General features: G+C 45.5%; 1 protein-coding gene and 1 pseudogene across 2 annotated transcripts in view; one reads left to right on the top strand and one right to left on the bottom strand.

Annotated features, from left to right (window-relative positions):
* The window catches only part of UBR3 (ubiquitin protein ligase E3 component n-recognin 3), a 185166-nt gene that overhangs the window by 143813 nt on the left and 24340 nt on the right, over positions 1-17013 (bottom strand).
* LOC307106505 (large ribosomal subunit protein P1-like) lies at positions 429-16979 on the top strand (annotated as a pseudogene). Its single transcript has 2 exons — positions 429-442; positions 15690-16979. The product of its transcript is annotated as a large ribosomal subunit protein P1-like (transcript).

A 17013-nucleotide genomic window follows, 5' to 3' on the forward strand; every position in this document is an offset into this window, starting at 1 on the left:
GGCCTCAAAATACTCTGGTCAGGAGAAGGGAAGTAGGTAAAAGTATAATAAGACCAGCTATGAATTGTTAACTGTTAAAACTGAGAGATGGGTAGATGACATTTCTTTATGTTATGCTAATTAAACAGAATGTGGGCCATGTCAAAGCCACTAAATACTCTTTTCAGATTTTTAAGGCATCAAGTCAAAAGAATGTAGTTTTAATTGGTTTTTAAATAAATGCCACCAAGAGTTTTTTCCTAATAAAAGGTCATACTAGTTGGGTTCAAGCTCATTGCTTTTATATGTGTTTGAAATTTTCTGGGCTAAAAAGAATTTTTTACAGAAAGGAAATATTCATTTTTTAAAAGATGAATACTGAAGCATGTCAGTGTGAAATAGCAATGTTTGGGATTTGCTTCAATACACTTCAGCAAAAGGTATCGGGGATGGATGAAGTGAAGTAAAAAAAAAGACTTCAGGAAAAAAAAAGGACAAATAAAGCAAATGTGGCAAAAATCTTAATAAATGTTGAGTTCAGTGAAGGTATATGGAAGTTCAATGTTCTGTTGTCCTTACCTTTGTGTATGTTTGAAAATTCTAATGACACAAAAATATTTTTTCATCTTGCAGATTAGGAAAGAATCACTTTACTAATTCATTGTTGGAAAGCATGGGCAGACATTTTTGTTACCATACACAAGGAAGTATAAATAGATCCAGTTTCTGGTGACATTTTCATAATATCTATTAAAATTTTAAATGTTCATAACCCTAGATTTGCATTTTTATTTCTAGAAATTTATTATACAAAAATATTCCTAAATTTGCAGGACTACAAGGTGAGGCAAAAGTAGGTTTACAGTTGTGAGTCCATGAAACAGTTTATTTTTATATTATCACTTGTTAATTACTGTATTATTTTTCATAAGAACAACTATAAACCTACTTTGCCCCAGCCTATATATCCACAAAGAAGTTCACTATACCACAGTTTGCAATGCAAAAAAGTTAGAAACAACTCATGTGTTTAGTAATAGAATAAAGGTTAACTAAATTATGGTAGATCTGTGGTAAACAGACATGAGCAGAGCAAGGAGAATGGGCCAGGTACTGAAGGTTACCAGGGAGACTAGCAACTGGGAAAACAAGGACCTCTCCTCAGGGTAACCTTTCCTCCCCTAGTATATGCATGGTCATGAAGTTTAGACCCCCTGACCTTTCATATTGCTGGTCTTGCAGGTTTGACTCTCCCTATGACCTTTCCTCCTCTGGCCTTTGCTAGTTGTACAAGTGAGACCCCCTGAGGGGGGGAATGAACAAGAGGACCAGAGAATAGCTATTAAGCATTAAGCCCCCAGGACAATGAGGTTCTGACCCGAATCCCATACATCTGGGTCTCAGCTGTGTTTCAGCTCCAGGCCGGAAAAAGCATCAAAACCAGACAAGCAATGCCATGGCTGACATCAGGACCAGCAGCATTAACTATGACCTCCCTGACCTGATGCCAACCAATCAGTAGAGACCACAGCTGGAAGGACACACCTGGAAAGCTGATGAATATTCTACTGGGATCCTCCCCTGAGACCTTCAGATAAAAATCCTCAAGAAGCCCTGGCTGGTTTGGCTCAGTGGATAGAGCATCGGCCCACGGATTGAAGGGTCCCGGGTTCGGTTCTGGTCAAGGGCACATGCCCAGGTTGCAGGCTTGATCCCCAGTGCGGGGGGGAGGGAGGATTATTAATGTTTCTATCTCTCTCTCCCTCTCCCTTCCTCTCTGAAATCAATAAAAAAAAAAAAAATTTTAATCCTCAAGGACTCAACGCAGATCTCTCTATAGAGAACTCCCACGCCTTTCCCCACCTCCTTCTTCAATCCCCTTCCTCCAGGCGAGGTATTCTTGTCTCTCTCCTTTTGAGCTCCAAGGGCCCCTCTTTTGCCTTTGTAACTTGCTTCCTGAGCCCATTTCTTCTACATCTGTGACTTTCTAAATAAATTTTCTCTTATAGTTTGAGTCTAGACTCTTAATTCTTTCTTAGCCAGAACTCAAGTACCCAAGGTTGTTGAACCAGGTCCAGTCTGACTCCACCGGTCTAACACCTGGTACCATTTCACCCCACCAACAGATCCATAAAATACTTTGCATTTGTTTAAAAGAATGGGATAGATTGATAAAGATAAAAATAGAATCATGCCAAAGATAAAGTGAGAAAATAATTTCATAGCAGTACAAATAATCTCTTTCATATATAAAATTTTACAGGAAGAATAGGCAAGAAAATGTTGGCATATGTAAGAAGAAAAATATTTAGAAAATGTATACCAAATTTGGTGTAAATTACCTGGGAGTGATATGGCATACTTTTATTTTCTACATTAATTCTACCTATAATTTTGAATTTTGTATAACAAACATATCTAGAGAGAACCGAGATGGCGGCATAGGTAAACACCTGTACTTGCTGCCTCCCACAACCACATCAAAATTACAACTAAAATACATAACAACTATCATCCAGAACCGCGGGAAAGCTGGCTGAGTGGAAGTACCACAACTAGAGAGGTAAAGAAGAAAGCGCTTGAGACTGGTAGGAGATGCGGAGGCGAGGAATGGGCTGACACCCAGATGTGGCACTTTTTTAATTGGAGGGAGATACAAGCTCCTGCTTGCTCTGAGCTCCAGTGCCGGGTGAGACTCGGGGGGACTCAGACACATACATGGAGAAACTGGACTGTCTGGCATCGGGGCAGGAACTTGGGGGCAGCTTTCTTCCAGATGGAGGTGCTCACAAGGTTCATTGTTCCTGTGCTGCGACCTCCCCATTGCAGGGCTGACTGGCAGCCATTACTGTTTGCTCTGCCCTGAAGATTCCCTGAGACACTGCCCTACCCAATTTACAACCCCACGCAAGCTGTGCACAGTGGTTTTTCCATTTGAATGGCCTGTCCTTTCTCAGCCTAAAACCTGTCAAACAAGCTACAGCTGGGTCAGGGAGCCCCAAAGCTATCTAAAGAAGGCCCAAGGCACCCTGACTGGTTTGGCTCAGTGGGTAGATCGTTGACCTGGGGACTGAAGGGTCTCAGGTTCGATTCTGGTCAAGAGCACATGCTCTGGTTGCTCACTTGATCCCCAGTAGGGGGCGTGCAGGAGGCAGGAGGCTGCAGGAGGCAGCTGATCAATGATTCTCTATCATCACTGGTGTTTCTATCTCTCCCTCTCCCTTCCTCTCTGAAATCAATAAAAATATATTTTTTAAAAAATAAAAATTAAAAATAAAGAAGGCCCAAGGCTGCACGAGCACCAGCCTGCCTTGCTTCACAGCTGGGCCTCATCTGGGCACTTCCAAACCCCAAACAAAGAAGAGGAATCTACATATCTCTCTGTAGCTCCTGCTGGGTGGCTCCAGGCAGTGGCTGACTTTGCACTTCCTTGGAGATCCAAGAGCCAGTGTACCCAGTGGTCAGTGCGAGACCATACCAGATTATAACTCTTCACATCCATAAGTGACACACTCAAGGAGCAGACTCAGTGAGCACCAAATCCCCACTGAAGCAAGTCCTGCTCCATAGGGGTGTCTCCTGCACAGCAGCTCCTCCATTGTAGACACAGCTGGTCCCCACAGCCAATTGGCCTGGAGGTCAATTCCTCCCAGTGATACCAACAGCAACCAAGGCTCAACTACAACAAGACTGTGCACACAGCCCACAAAGGGGTGCACCAAGAGTGTCCACCTCAGGTGACTGGGGAGGCTGAGCCACTGGGCCCTATAGGACACCTACTACACAAGGCCACTCTATCAACTCAAGGAGACTTAGCAACTACCCAATACATAGAAACAAACACAGTGAAGCAGCCAAAATGCAAAGACAAAGAAACATGTCACAAATGAAAGAATGGAAGAAAGCAAAATACTGGATATAGAGTTTAAAACCACAGTTATAAGGTTACTCAAGAATCTTCTACAAACCTCCGAGGAACTTAGTGAGACCTTCAAGGATCTTAGTGAGAATGCCCAAAAAAATGGAAAAGGACCAGTCAGAAATTAAGCCTACACTGACTAAAATAAAAAATAATATACAGAGATTCAATAGTAGACTAGAGGATCCCAAGAATCAAGTCAAAGATTTGAAATATGAGGAAGCAAAAAACACCCAACCAGAAGAGGAAAAGAAAAAATAATTCAAAAATATGAAGATAGTGTAAGGAGCCTCTGGGACAACTTCAAGCGTACCAACATCCGAATTATGGGGGTGCCAGAAGAAGAGAGAGAGCAAGATATTGAAAACCTATTTGAAGAAATCATGATAGAAAACTTCCCCTACCTGGTGAAAGAAATAGACTTACAAGTCCAGGAAGCACAGAGAACCCCAAACAAGAGGAATCCAAAGAGGACCACACCAAGACACATCATAATTAAAATGCCAAGGGCAAAAGACAAAGAGAGAATCTTAAAATCAGCAAGAGAAAAACAGTTAGTTACCTACAAGGGAGTACCCATATGACTGTCAGCTGATTTCTCAACAGAAACTAAGCAGGCCAGACGGGAGTGGCAAGAAATATTCAAAGTGATGAATAGCAAGAACCTACAACCAAGATTACTCTACCCAGCAAAGCTATCATTTAGAATTGAAGGTCAGATAAAGAGCTTCACAGATAAGAAAAAGCTAAAGGAGTTCATCACAACCAAACCCATATTATATGAAATGCTGAAGGGTACTCTTTAAGAAGAGGAAGAAGAAGAAAAAGGTAAAGATAAAAAATTATGAACAACAAAGTGACAACAAATACATATCTATCAACAAGTGAATCTAAAAATCAAATGAATAAAAAATCTGATGAACAGAATAAACTAGTGAATGTAATAGAATCAGGGGCATGGAAATGGAGTGGACTAACAATTCTCGGGGGGAAGGGGGTGTGGGAAGGGTACAGGAAGAGACTGGATAAAGAGCTTATATGCATGTATGCAGTACCTATGGACGCAGACAGTGGGGTGGCGAGGGCCTGGGGTGGGATGGGAACTGGGTGGAGGGGAGCTATGGGGGGGGGGGGGAGGGAGAGGGACATCTGTAATAATCTGAACAATAAAGATTTAAAAAAACATATCTATAACTTTGTGATCAAAAGGAAAAATTTTGTACCAAGAACAAGTAAGTGATTAAGTATACTATTCGTTTGGTTTTAGTTCCAAAATTTAAAGCATTAATTCTTAACCTCTTTTGGTTCATGGACCCCTTTGAGAATCTAATGAAAGTCATAGCTCTTTCTTAAGAAATATATATACACATATAAAAATAAACCATTCAGAGGATTCAAACCTGCTGAAGTCTATCTACTTTTAAGGCAGAACTTCTAATTGTTAGGTCCAGTAAATTACAGGGAAGAGAGATGTTATTTCCTCAGTCCTCAAGGCAGACAGAAGGGCAGGGACTGAGTAGCCTCTTCAGTTGCCTCAGTGTCCCATCCAAACATTTCCACATCTACCATATTATGAAAAAGGTTAGTAACTATTATCCCTTAAGGTCCAAACCTTTATTTAAAAGGAAATTTTAATTTAAGAACCTCTTTCAGCTGGACATACAAAATCTAAGTAAAATCAAGAAAACTTCTTAAATGACACCATTTTTAATTTAAGAGCCTTTAAAAGATAAAAAAGAACCTGGCCTCTGTGACAGCTTAGAGAACCAATGGTTATCTAAGATAATTTAATTAAAGCACCTATAAACATAAGTGTAAAGGAGAGAAAACAGATGAAAGGAAAGCCAGAATAGAAGAATGAGAAAACACACTGGGCCGAAAGACTGAAGGATGCAATGTAAGGCTCAACAGCTTTGAAAAGCAAGAGAGAAAGAGGATTAAATAAAGGAGGGCACAGAAAGCTCTCTTAGATACTCGGTGCAGGAAAGAAATCAATTCAAAAGAGCTACTGGGAAGAAAGTAAAGAACAATTTGAATAGAGTGTCAAGTGGCTTCAAGGAGTAAAATTTCAACCTGGAACTAAGCCCAAGGGACAGTAATAATGGTCTAAGCAACCTTTGGACCGGCGTTAAAGGAGTGTATCAGATGGCTGTAGACTTAACAAATTAATAGCCGAAAGACTAAAGAACCAAGCTCTATGAGCCCATTTAAATGATGTAAGACTGTCCAACATGGATGGAACATATTATAAGATCTATAAACAGAATTGGTCTTTGTATTTCAGGCTGAGCAGAGTATGGGAACTAAGACATCTTACATAGCAAGTATTCCATAAAGACTTGATGAAACAAAGACTTAATGTAATAGAACACCAAAAAATTATTTCAAGGGTGTCTAATTAAATAACAAGGAACCCATTTAATAATCCCAGGTTTCAAATATGCTTTGAAGAACCACTATTACACCTGACACTTAGACCCTAGGAGCATAGGGGCCTTGCTCTCATGGAGCTAATTTTCTATTGGGTGGGGAGAGGAGTAGAGGACAGAGAGAGAAACAAAAAATTAAATATGAATAATAAGCTCTATGAAAATTTAACATGATTTATAGAGTGCATCCATTAGGCTCCGTTAAATCAGATTTGTCAGGGAAGGCTTTTCTAAAGAGGTGATATATGCAGGCTACAGGCCAAATGACACGCACGAGCTAGCCTAGGTATACAAAAAGCTCTGCAGAGAATACTGTCAAGAGGCCTGACAAATGCAAGTGTATATATTCAGGTACTAGTGATCTCTCCCCCAGTGAACAGGAGAAGAGCTTTCTAGACAACTAGAATGGCTCCAAAGAAAAAATGAGGCAGGAAGTAATGTGTTCATATTAGCAGTTCACAGATACTTTTTTCAAGGAACGCAATGGTTTTTAATGATTAAGAAGGTTAAATATTCCTTAGTGAAGTAGGATGTTATGGCAATAATGGAATGGCCCAATGGAATGATATAAAGAGACTAAAGGCCCAGTGCACGAAATTCATGCATGGCCAGGGGGGGAGGGTGTCCCTCATCTCAGCCTGCACCCTTTCCAATCTGGGATCTCTCTCACAATCCAGGACTGCTGGCTCCCAAATGCTCGCCTGCCAGTCTGCCTGATTGCCCCTAACCACTTCTGCCGGCCAGCCTGATCACCCCCTAACCACTCCCCTGCCAGCCTGATAGACACCTAACTGCTCCCCTGCCAGCCCGATTGCCCCTAACTGCCCTCCCCTGCCAGCTTGGTCACCCCTAACTGCCCTCCCCTGCTGGCCTGGTCGCTCCAAACTGACCTCCCCTGCTGTCCTGGTTGCTCCCAACTGCCCTCCCCTGCTGGCCCAGTCACCCCTAACTTCCCTCCCTTGCCAGCCTGGCCATCCCTAACTGCCCTCCCCTGCCAGCCCGATTGCCCCTAACTGCCCTCCCCTACCGGCCTGGTCACCCCTAACTGCCCTCCCCTGCCGGCCTGGTCGCCCCCTAACTGTCCTCCCCTGAAGGCCGGGTCGCCCTCAAACTGCCCTCCCTTGCCAGCCTGGTTGCCCTTAACTGCCCTCCCCTGCCAGCCTGGTCACCCCAACTGCCCTCTCCTGCAGGCCTGGTCCCCCCCCCCCCCCGCAACTTCCCTCCCCTGCAGGCCTGGTCACCCTCAACTGCCCTCCCCTGCAGGCCTGGTGCCCCCCAACTGCCCTCCCCTGCCGGCCTGGTCACCCCTAACTGCCCTCCCCTGCTGGCCTGGTCGCCCCCTAACTGTCCTCCCCTGAAGGCCGGGTCACCCTCAAACTGCCCTCCCCTGCCAGCCTGGTCACCCCAACTGCCCTCCCCTGCAGGCCTGGTCACCCCAACTGCCCTCCCCTGCAGGCCTGGTCCCCGCCCCCAGCAACTTCCCTCCCCTGCAGGCCTGGTCACCCCCAACTGCCCTCCCCTGCAGGCCTGGTGCCCCCCAACTGCCCTCCCCTGCAGGCCTGGTTGCCCCTAACTGCCCTCCCCTGCCAGCCTGGTTGCCCCTAACTTCCCTCCCCTGCAGGCCTGGTCGCCCCTAACTGTCCTCCCCTGTAGGCCTGGTTGCCCCCAATTGCCCTCCCCTGCTGGCCCAGTCACCCCTAACTTCCCTCCCTTGCCAGCCTGGCCATCCCTAACTGCCCTCCCCTGCCAGCCCGATTGCCCCTAACTGCCCTCCCCTACCGGCCTGGTCACCCCTAACTGCCCTCCCCTGCCGGCCTGGTCGCCCCCTAACTGTCCTCCCCTGAAGGCCGGGTCGCCCTCAAACTGCCCTCCCTTGCCAGCCTGGTTGCCCTTAACTGCCCTCCCCTGCCAGCCTGGTCACCCCAACTGCCCTCCCCTGCAGGCCTGGTCCCCCCCCCCCGCAACTTCCCTCCCCTGCAGGCCTGGTCACCCTCAACTGCCCTCCCCTGCAGGCCTGGTGCCCCCCAACTGCCCTCCCCTGCCGGCCTGGTCACCCCTAACTGCCCTCCCCTGCTGGCCTGGTCGCCCCCTAACTGTCCTCCCCTGAAGGCCGGGTCACCCTCAAACTGCCCTCCCCTGCCAGCCTGGTCACCCCAACTGCCCTCCCCTGCAGGCCTGGTCACCCCAACTGCCCTCCCCTGCAGGCCTGGTCCCCGCCCCCAGCAACTTCCCTCCCCTGCAGGCCTGGTCACCCCCAACTGCCCTCCCCTGCAGGCCTGGTGCCCCCCAACTGCCCTCCCCTGCAGGCCTGGTTGCCCCTAACTGCCCTCCCCTGCCAGCCTGGTTGCCCCTAACTTCCCTCCCCTGCAGGCCTGGTCGCCCCTAACTGTCCTCCCCTGTAGGCCTGGTTGCCCCCAATTGCCCTCCCCTGCTGGCCTGCTCACCCCTAACTTTCCTCTTTTGCCAGCCTGGTCATCACTAACTGCCCTCCCCTGCCAGCCCGATTGCCCCTAACTGTCCTCCCCTGCCGGCCTGGTCACCCCTAACTGCCTTCTCCTGCTTGCTTGGTCGCCCCCAACTGCCCTCCCCTGCAGGCCAGGTTGCCCCAACTGCCTTCCCCTGCTGGCCTAGTCATCCCTAACTGCCCTCCCCTGCTGGCCTGGTCACCCCTAACTGCCCTCCCTGCAGTCCTGGTTCCCCCCCAACTGGTCGAACTCCTGGTCGAGGGGACATCTTGTGTATTGGAGTGACGGTCAATTTGCATATTACCTCTTTATTATATAGGATGATAAAATGAGCTTATCAAATTTTATTTTACTTCAAGCTTTTTTGATTTCTAGAGAGAATGGAAGAGAGGCAGGAGGGGGAGAGAGAGAGAGAAACATGGACGTGAGAGAGACACATCAATTGGTGGCCTCCCACATGCGCCTCCACCAGAGCCAGGGAACCTGCAATGAAGGTACATGTCCTTGTCCAGGAACCCTTCAGTCCTTGGGCTAATACTCTAACCACTGAGCAACCGGCCAGGGTTTACCTCAAGCTTTTAAAACGTTTCATTGAAGAACAACTGTTAGAAAATTGCAGCTTAGTAAAATATCACAAACCAAAGTTAAATGACTAAAAGCAGAATTCTTGGACTCTAAGAGAAAGAAAGGGAATAGGATAGGAGAGGAGCAAAGGGACAGAGGATTCTGAAGTCTGCAAATTACGGAATCTTTAAAAGGAGTAGGAGTACAAGGAGAAGCCAATTCAAATAACCATATGCTTCAAAAATTAGACAAGTATCTGAGATAAGCTCCCCTAAAAATTTGCCTTTGGTGTGCACATCCCATTCCCAACTTAGCACATATTACACATATATACACTACTTTGCATACAATTTAAAATAATAACAGAGATCCCTAGAGAGTTGCCCCAAACTAAAAGACCCTAAAAATAATCTGTTCACTTAATTTTACAGAAGGGACAATCTTAGAAACACTAAATGACAAACCTATCTGATAAAATTGTTTTAAAACTCCTGAAATAGCTAATGGACACAGACAATAGTGTGGTAAAGACACAGGGTGGGGCAGGACTGGATGGATGGGGGCAAAAGGAAGGAAAACGAGGAACATCTGTAATACTGTCAACAATAACAAGAGAAAAAGAAAAAGAAAGAATAATAATAAACTCCTGAAGATCACAAAAGGCATACCATAAAAATACACGTTATCAACCTAAACTAATCTATAAATTTAATATGAACCTCAGTAAAAATGCCAATAAGGAATAAACAAGGTGGTTGTAAAGTTTGTATGGAAAAGTAACAATAGCTAAGAAAATTCTGAAAAATTAGAGTTATAAAGTTAAAGTAGCTTTACCAGATATTAAAACTTACTATAAAATTTAAATAATCAAAACAGTGTATCCAGCCTTTAGGGAGCTTACATTCTAGAGGTTAGAGATACACATCTATGATAATAAAAGCATAATATGCTAACTAGACCAGATGTCCTTCCAGACGACCTTCTGGACGAAGCCGCGGCGGCAGGGGCTGAGGCAGAGGCGGCTGCCACGGCCAACCAAGGCAGAGCAGCTGCTACAGCAGCGGGGGGCCAAGCCCCTTGCACTAATTTCGTGCATCGGGCCTCCAGTTAATGATAAATACAATTAAATAAACTATAGAATAAAGAAAGAAGGAGACAGGTCATAAATTCAGTTCCAAATTCGACAATATATAGTCTTGTGCCTCCACAAAAAAAGTCACCAAATGACAAAGAAAGACAGTGAGAGAGGAAGAAAGAAACAAAGAAACTAAAAAACAGTCAGAAAACAACAAAATGGCAAGAGTAAATCTTTACCTATCAATAAATACTTTGAATGTAAATGGATTAAATTCTCCAATCTAAAGATATACACTGAGTGGCCAGATTATTATGATCTCTGAATGCATAATAATCTGGCCACTCAGTGTGTGTGTGTGTGTGTGTGTGTGTGTATTAGAGGCCCGGTGCATGAATTCGTGCATGGGTGGGGTCCGGCCAGCCTGGCCAGGGGGAGGGGGGACATGGGCGGTTGGCCGGCCTGCTTGCTGGTCGAACTCCTGGTCGAGGGGACAATTTGCATATTAGCCTTTTATTATATAAGATATACACTGATAGTACCCGGGTCCGGGTGAGGCCGTGTGTCCCTGGATCCGGGTGAGGCTGGGTCCCGGGTCCGGGTGAGGCCACGCGCCCCTGGATCCGGGTGAGGCCATGTGACCCTGGGTCTGGGAGAGGCCACGCGCCCCTGGGTCCGGGGGAAGCTAGATCCCGGGTCCAGGCGAGGCCATGTGCCCCTGGATCTGGGTGAGGCTGGGTCCCGGGCCCGGGAGAGGCCACGCGCCCCTGGGTCCGGGTGAGGCCATGCTCCCCTGGGTCCGGGTGAAGCTGAATCCTGGGTCCGGGTGAGGCCACGCGCCCCTGGGTCCGGGGGAAGCTAGATCCCGGGTCCGGGTGAGGCCGTGTGCCCCTGGATCCGGGTGAGGCTGGGTCCCGGGCCCGGGTGAGGCCACGTGCCCCTGGGTCCGGGTAAGGCCACGCGCCCCTGGGTCCGGGTGAAGCTGGATCCCGGGTCCGGGTGAGGCCACGCACACCTAGGTCCGGGTGAGGCCACGTGCCCCTGGGTCTGGGAGAGGCCACGCGCCCCTGGGTCCGGGTGAGGCTACGCGCCCCTGGGTCTGGGTGATGCTAGATCCCGGGTCCGGGTGAGGCCGTGTGCCCCTGGATCCGGGTGAGGCTGGGTCCCGGGTCCGGGTGAGGCCACGCGACCCTGGGTCTAGGAGAGGCCACGCGCCCCTGGGTCTGGGTGAGGCCACGCGCCCCTGGGTCCGGGTGAAGCTGGATCCCGGGTCCGGGTGAGGCCGTGTGCCCCTGGATCAGGGTGAGGCTGGGTCCCGGGTCCGGGTGAAGCCACGCGCCCCTGGGTCCGGGTGAGGCCGCGCACCCCCTGGGTCCGGGTGAGGCCACATGCCCCTGGGTCCGGGTGAAGCCGTGCCCCTGGGTCCGGCCGAGACCAAACCAGAGGGAGTCGGACCTGCATTACCACCATTTGTCCACCATCCAGAGCTGAAAAGTCAGTGCCGACATGTACACATAAGGAACTGGTGGACATTGATATTGGGTCTCAAAAGAACTGTTGGTCCAGAAAGAAACTCACTACAGACTGATTCATTTGCCTGTCAGCATAACTATTATTGCTCGTCTCATATTCAGTTCTTATAAGTATATCTCTAGTGACACATGATTTCGCTCATCTAGGGGAAATGATGAACAACATAGACTGATGAACAACAACAGAACCAGAAACAAGGAGGCATCGATCGGACTATCGGGCCTCAGAGGGAGGATAGGGGAGGGTGGGGGGAGGGGGGAGAGATCAACCAAAGGTCTTGTGTGCATGCATATGAGCCTAACCAATGGTTAAGTTCAACAGGGGGTTGGGGCATCCGTGGGGAGGGGTGTGGGATGGGAATGGGGGGATGAGGACAAATATGTGACACCTTAATCAATAAAGAAATTTAAAAAAAAAAGGTGATAGGAATAAAGAAGCACAAATTTCCAGTTATAAAAATAGTCACGGGGAAATAAAGCACAGCATAGGAAATATAATCAATGATATTATCATAACTATTCATGATGCCAAATGAATATGAGACTTCTTAGTGTGATCACTTTGTAAGATATAAATATGTAATCACAATATTGTATGGCAACTGTAATTGAAAAATTTAAAAAGAAAGTGGTATATAAAAATAAAAAATAGATGGGGAGGAACCAAGATGGCGGCATAGTTAAACAACTAATCTGCTGCCTCACACAACAATTTCAAAAATACAACTAAAAGACAAAACGTCTACCACCCAGAACCACGGGAAAGCTGGCTGAGTGGAAGATTTACAACTAAGGAGAGAAAGGAGCACAAACACTGAAAAGCTGAGGTACGGAGGCGCGCGAATCAGGCTGGCGGTGGGCGACTGGGCGCGCTGCTTTTTTTTCAACCCGAAGGGAGACAAGCTCCCAATCACTCTGAAATCCAGTTTCTGGGGACACGTGGGGGACCCAGACACCTACGGGGAGAAGCTGGACTCTCGGCCATCGGGTCGGAAAGTGAGAGTGACTTTTTTGCAGAGGTGTGCCCAGCAATCATTGTTTTACTGCGCTGGAGTGCGGGGCGCAGGGACTTGGAAACGTGGAAAGGCAGAGATGGCTGACGCCAGCCATTGCCGTTGGCCACGCCCCAGCCTAGTGACACCCTGAGACCCAGCCCCGCCCTGAGACCCGCCCCGCACATTCTACAAACCCGCCCAGGCTCCACACAGCGGCTTTTGCATATAAATGGCCTGTTCTGTGGCAGCTCAACCAAATTAACTGCAGCTCCAGTCAGACTGCTCCAAAACCACCCAAGCAAAGGAGGAGAAAACTAGTTCTTGCTGTAGCTCCTGCTGGGGGACACACAGTACACAAGGGTACACCAAGAGTGTCCACCTCAAGTAACTGGGAGGCTGACCCATTGAACCAATAGGACATCTAGTACACAAAACTACCCTACCAATTCAGGGAAGCAGAGAAAATGAGGAGGCAAGGAAACAGATCACAAACCAAAGAAATGGAGGAGAACAAGCGACTGGACATAGAGTTCAAAACCACGGTTATAAGGTTTTTCAAGAATTTCATGGAAAAGGCCGATAAATTCAATGAGACCCTCGAGGATATGAAAAAAGACCAACTAGAAATTAAACATACACTGACTGAGATAAAAAATATTATACAGAGACCCAACAGCAGACTAGAGGATCGCAAGAATCAACTCAAAGATTTGGAATACAAAGAGGCCAAGGACACTCCTCCAGAGAAGCATGAAGAGAAGAGAATTCAAAAAGTTGAAGATAGTGTAAGAAGCCTCTGGGACCACTTCAAGCGAACCAACATCAGAATTATGGGGGTACCAGAAGAAGAGAAAGAGCAAGATGCTGAAAATCTATTTGAAGAAATAATGACTGAAAACTTCCCCCACCTGATGAAAGAAATAGACTTACAAGTCCAGGAAGCGCACAGAACCCCAAACAAAAGGAATCCAAAGAGGACCACACCAAGACACATCATAATTAAAATGCCAAGGGCAAAAGACAAAGAGAGAATCTTACAAGCAGCAAGAGAAAAACAGTTAGTTACCTACAAGGGAGCTCCCATACGATTATCAGCTAATTTCTCAACAGAAACCATGCAGGCCAGACGGGAGTGGCAAGAAATATTCAAAGTGGTGAATAGCAGGAACCTACAACCAAGACTACTCTACCCAGCAAAGTTATCATTCAGAATCGAAGGTCAGATAAAGAGCTTCACAGATAAGAAAAAGCTAAAGGAGTTCATCACCACCAAACCAGTATTATATGAAATGCTGAAAGGTATTCTTTAAAAAGAGGAAAAAGAAGAAGAAAGATAAAAATTATGAACAACAAATACATATCTATGAACAAGTGAATCTAAAAGTCAAGTGAATTAAAAATCTGAGGAACAGAATAAACTGGTGAACTTAATAGAATCAGAGGCATAGAATGGGAGTGGATTGATAATTCTCAGGAGGAAAGGGGTGTCTGTGTGGGGAGTATGGGAAGAGACTGGACAAAAAATCACACACCTATGGATAAGGACAGCGGGGGGGGAGGTAAGGGTAGAGGGGGGGTGGGAACTGGGTGGTGGGGAGATATGGGGGGAAAAAGGAGAAACAATTGTAATCTGAACAATAAAGATTCATTAAAAAATAAATAAATAAATAAATAAATCTCAAAAAAAAAATAATAAAAGGCTAAAAATAAAAAATAAAATAAAATAAAACCTGGCAGTTCAAAAAAAAGATATACACTGAGTGGTGGCCAGATTATTATGCTTTCAGAGATCATAATAACCTGGCCACTCAGTGTAGAGCAGCTGAATGAATAAAAAATACAGTAAGATCCAATGATATTCTGCCTACAAGAGATTCTCTTTAATTTTATGGACATGGATAGGCTGAAAGTGAAGGGATGGAAAAAAATATTCCAAGCAAATGTAACCAAAAGAGAGCAGGAGTGGCTATACTTATATCAGACATAATAGACTTTAATTCAAAAATGGTGACATGCCCTGACTGGTTTGGCTCAGGGGATAGAGTGTCGGCCTGCAGACAGAAAGGTCCCAGGTTCGATTCCGGTCAAGGGCATGTACCTTGGTGGCGGGCACATCCCCAGTGGGAAATGTGCAGGAGGCAGCTGATCGGTGTTTCTCTCTCATCGATGTTTCTAACTATTCCTCTCCCTTCCTCTCGTAAAAAATCAATAAAATATTTTTTTTAAATAGTGACAAGAGACAAGGAAAGATATTACATTATGATAAAGGGGTCAATTCATCAAGAAGATATAACAATTTTAAATATTTATACATTCAACATCAGAGCGCCTAAATAAATAAAATAAATACTAACACAACTGGAAGGAGAAATAAACATTAATACAAAATCATAGGGGACTACAATATACCACTCTCAACAATGATATCCAAAAAGAATATTAATAAGGAAACAGCAATTTGAAACAACACTACAGATCAAATGAACCTAACAGACATTTACAGAACATTTCAGCCAAAAGAATATACATTAGTCTCAAGAGTGAAACAGGACATTCTCAAAGAAAGATCATATGTAAGGCCATAAAACAAGTCTTTAAAAGGTCAAGAAATCCTTTCCCCAGCAGCTGGTAAGGTGCTCGGTCCTTCCAAAGAAGCTAAGACTGTGCTGGGGTGAGACCCTCACTTCACCCAGCGATTAGCACCACTCCTGACAGCACTCGCCCACACCAGGGTCTTGGAACTCGCCTGCATCTACTCAGCCCTTATCCAGCAGTGACAGTGATGGATGATAAGATCAATGCTCTCATTAAAGCAGCTGGTGTAAATGTTGAACCTTTCTGGCCAGGCTTGTTAACAAAGGCTCTGACCAATGTCAACATTGGGAGTCTCATCTGCAATGTAGGGCCTGGTGGACCTGCCCCAGCAACTCGTGCTATACCAGCAGGCGATCCTGCCCCCTCCACCACTGCTGCCTCCGCTGAGGAGAAGAAGGTGGAAGCAAAGAAAGAAGAATATGAGGAGTATAATGATGACATGGGTTTTGATCTTTTTGACTAAACCTCTTTTGTAACACACTGAATAAAAAGCTGAATTCTGTGTGTTTTTTTTAAAAAAATAGGTCAAGAAGATTGAAATTATATCAGACATCTAACCTGAAACCACAGGTTATTAAACTATAAATCAATAAAAAGAGGAAAACTGGAATACTCACAAATATGTGGAAATTAACACACCCCTAAACCAATGGGTCAAAGAAGAAATCAAAAGGAAAATTTAAAAATATCTTAAAGCAATACAAACCAAAGCCTATGGGATGAAGTAAAAGACATTCTAAAAGGAAAATTTGTATCATTCATAAAGTTCTACATTAAAAAATAAAAAGATCTCAAATGAACACCCTAACTTGATACAGTAAGGAACTAGAAAAAGAAGAAAAAAATAAGCCCAAATTACCAATAGGATGGAAAAAATAGAGCAAAAATAAAGAAAGAGAAAAGATCAATAAAACTAGGAGTTGATTTTTTTTTAAAGACAAATCCTTAGCTAGACTAGATAAGAGGAAAAGCAAGATGATTCGATTAATAAAATTATAAATTAAAGAGGAGAAATTACAACTGATACCACAGAAATACAAAGAATCGTAAGAGACTACTATGAACTATCATACGCCAACAAACTGGATAACCTAGAACCATGGTCGGCAAATTGCGGCTTGCGAGCCACGTGAGGCTCTTTGGCCCCTTGAGTGTGGCTCTTCCACAAAATACCACAGCCTGGGCGAGTCTATTTTGAAGAAGTGGCGTTAGGACAAGTTTAAAAAATTTGGCTCTCAAAAGAAATTTCAATTGTTGTACTGTTGATATTTGGCTCTGTTGACTAATGAGTTTGCCGACCACTGACCTAGAAGAAATAGGTAAACTCCTCAAACAAACCATCTAATATGAATGAATGAATGAATGAATGAATGAAATTAAAAACCCCAAACAGACCAATAACAAGTAAGGAAAAGTAAATCAGTAATCAAAAAAATCTCAAACAAGAAAAGGCCAGGACC

The sequence above is a fragment of the Cnephaeus nilssonii genome (genome assembly GCF_951640355.1).
Source record: "Cnephaeus nilssonii genome assembly, chromosome: 10".
NCBI lineage: Eukaryota > Metazoa > Chordata > Mammalia > Chiroptera > Vespertilionidae > Cnephaeus > Cnephaeus nilssonii.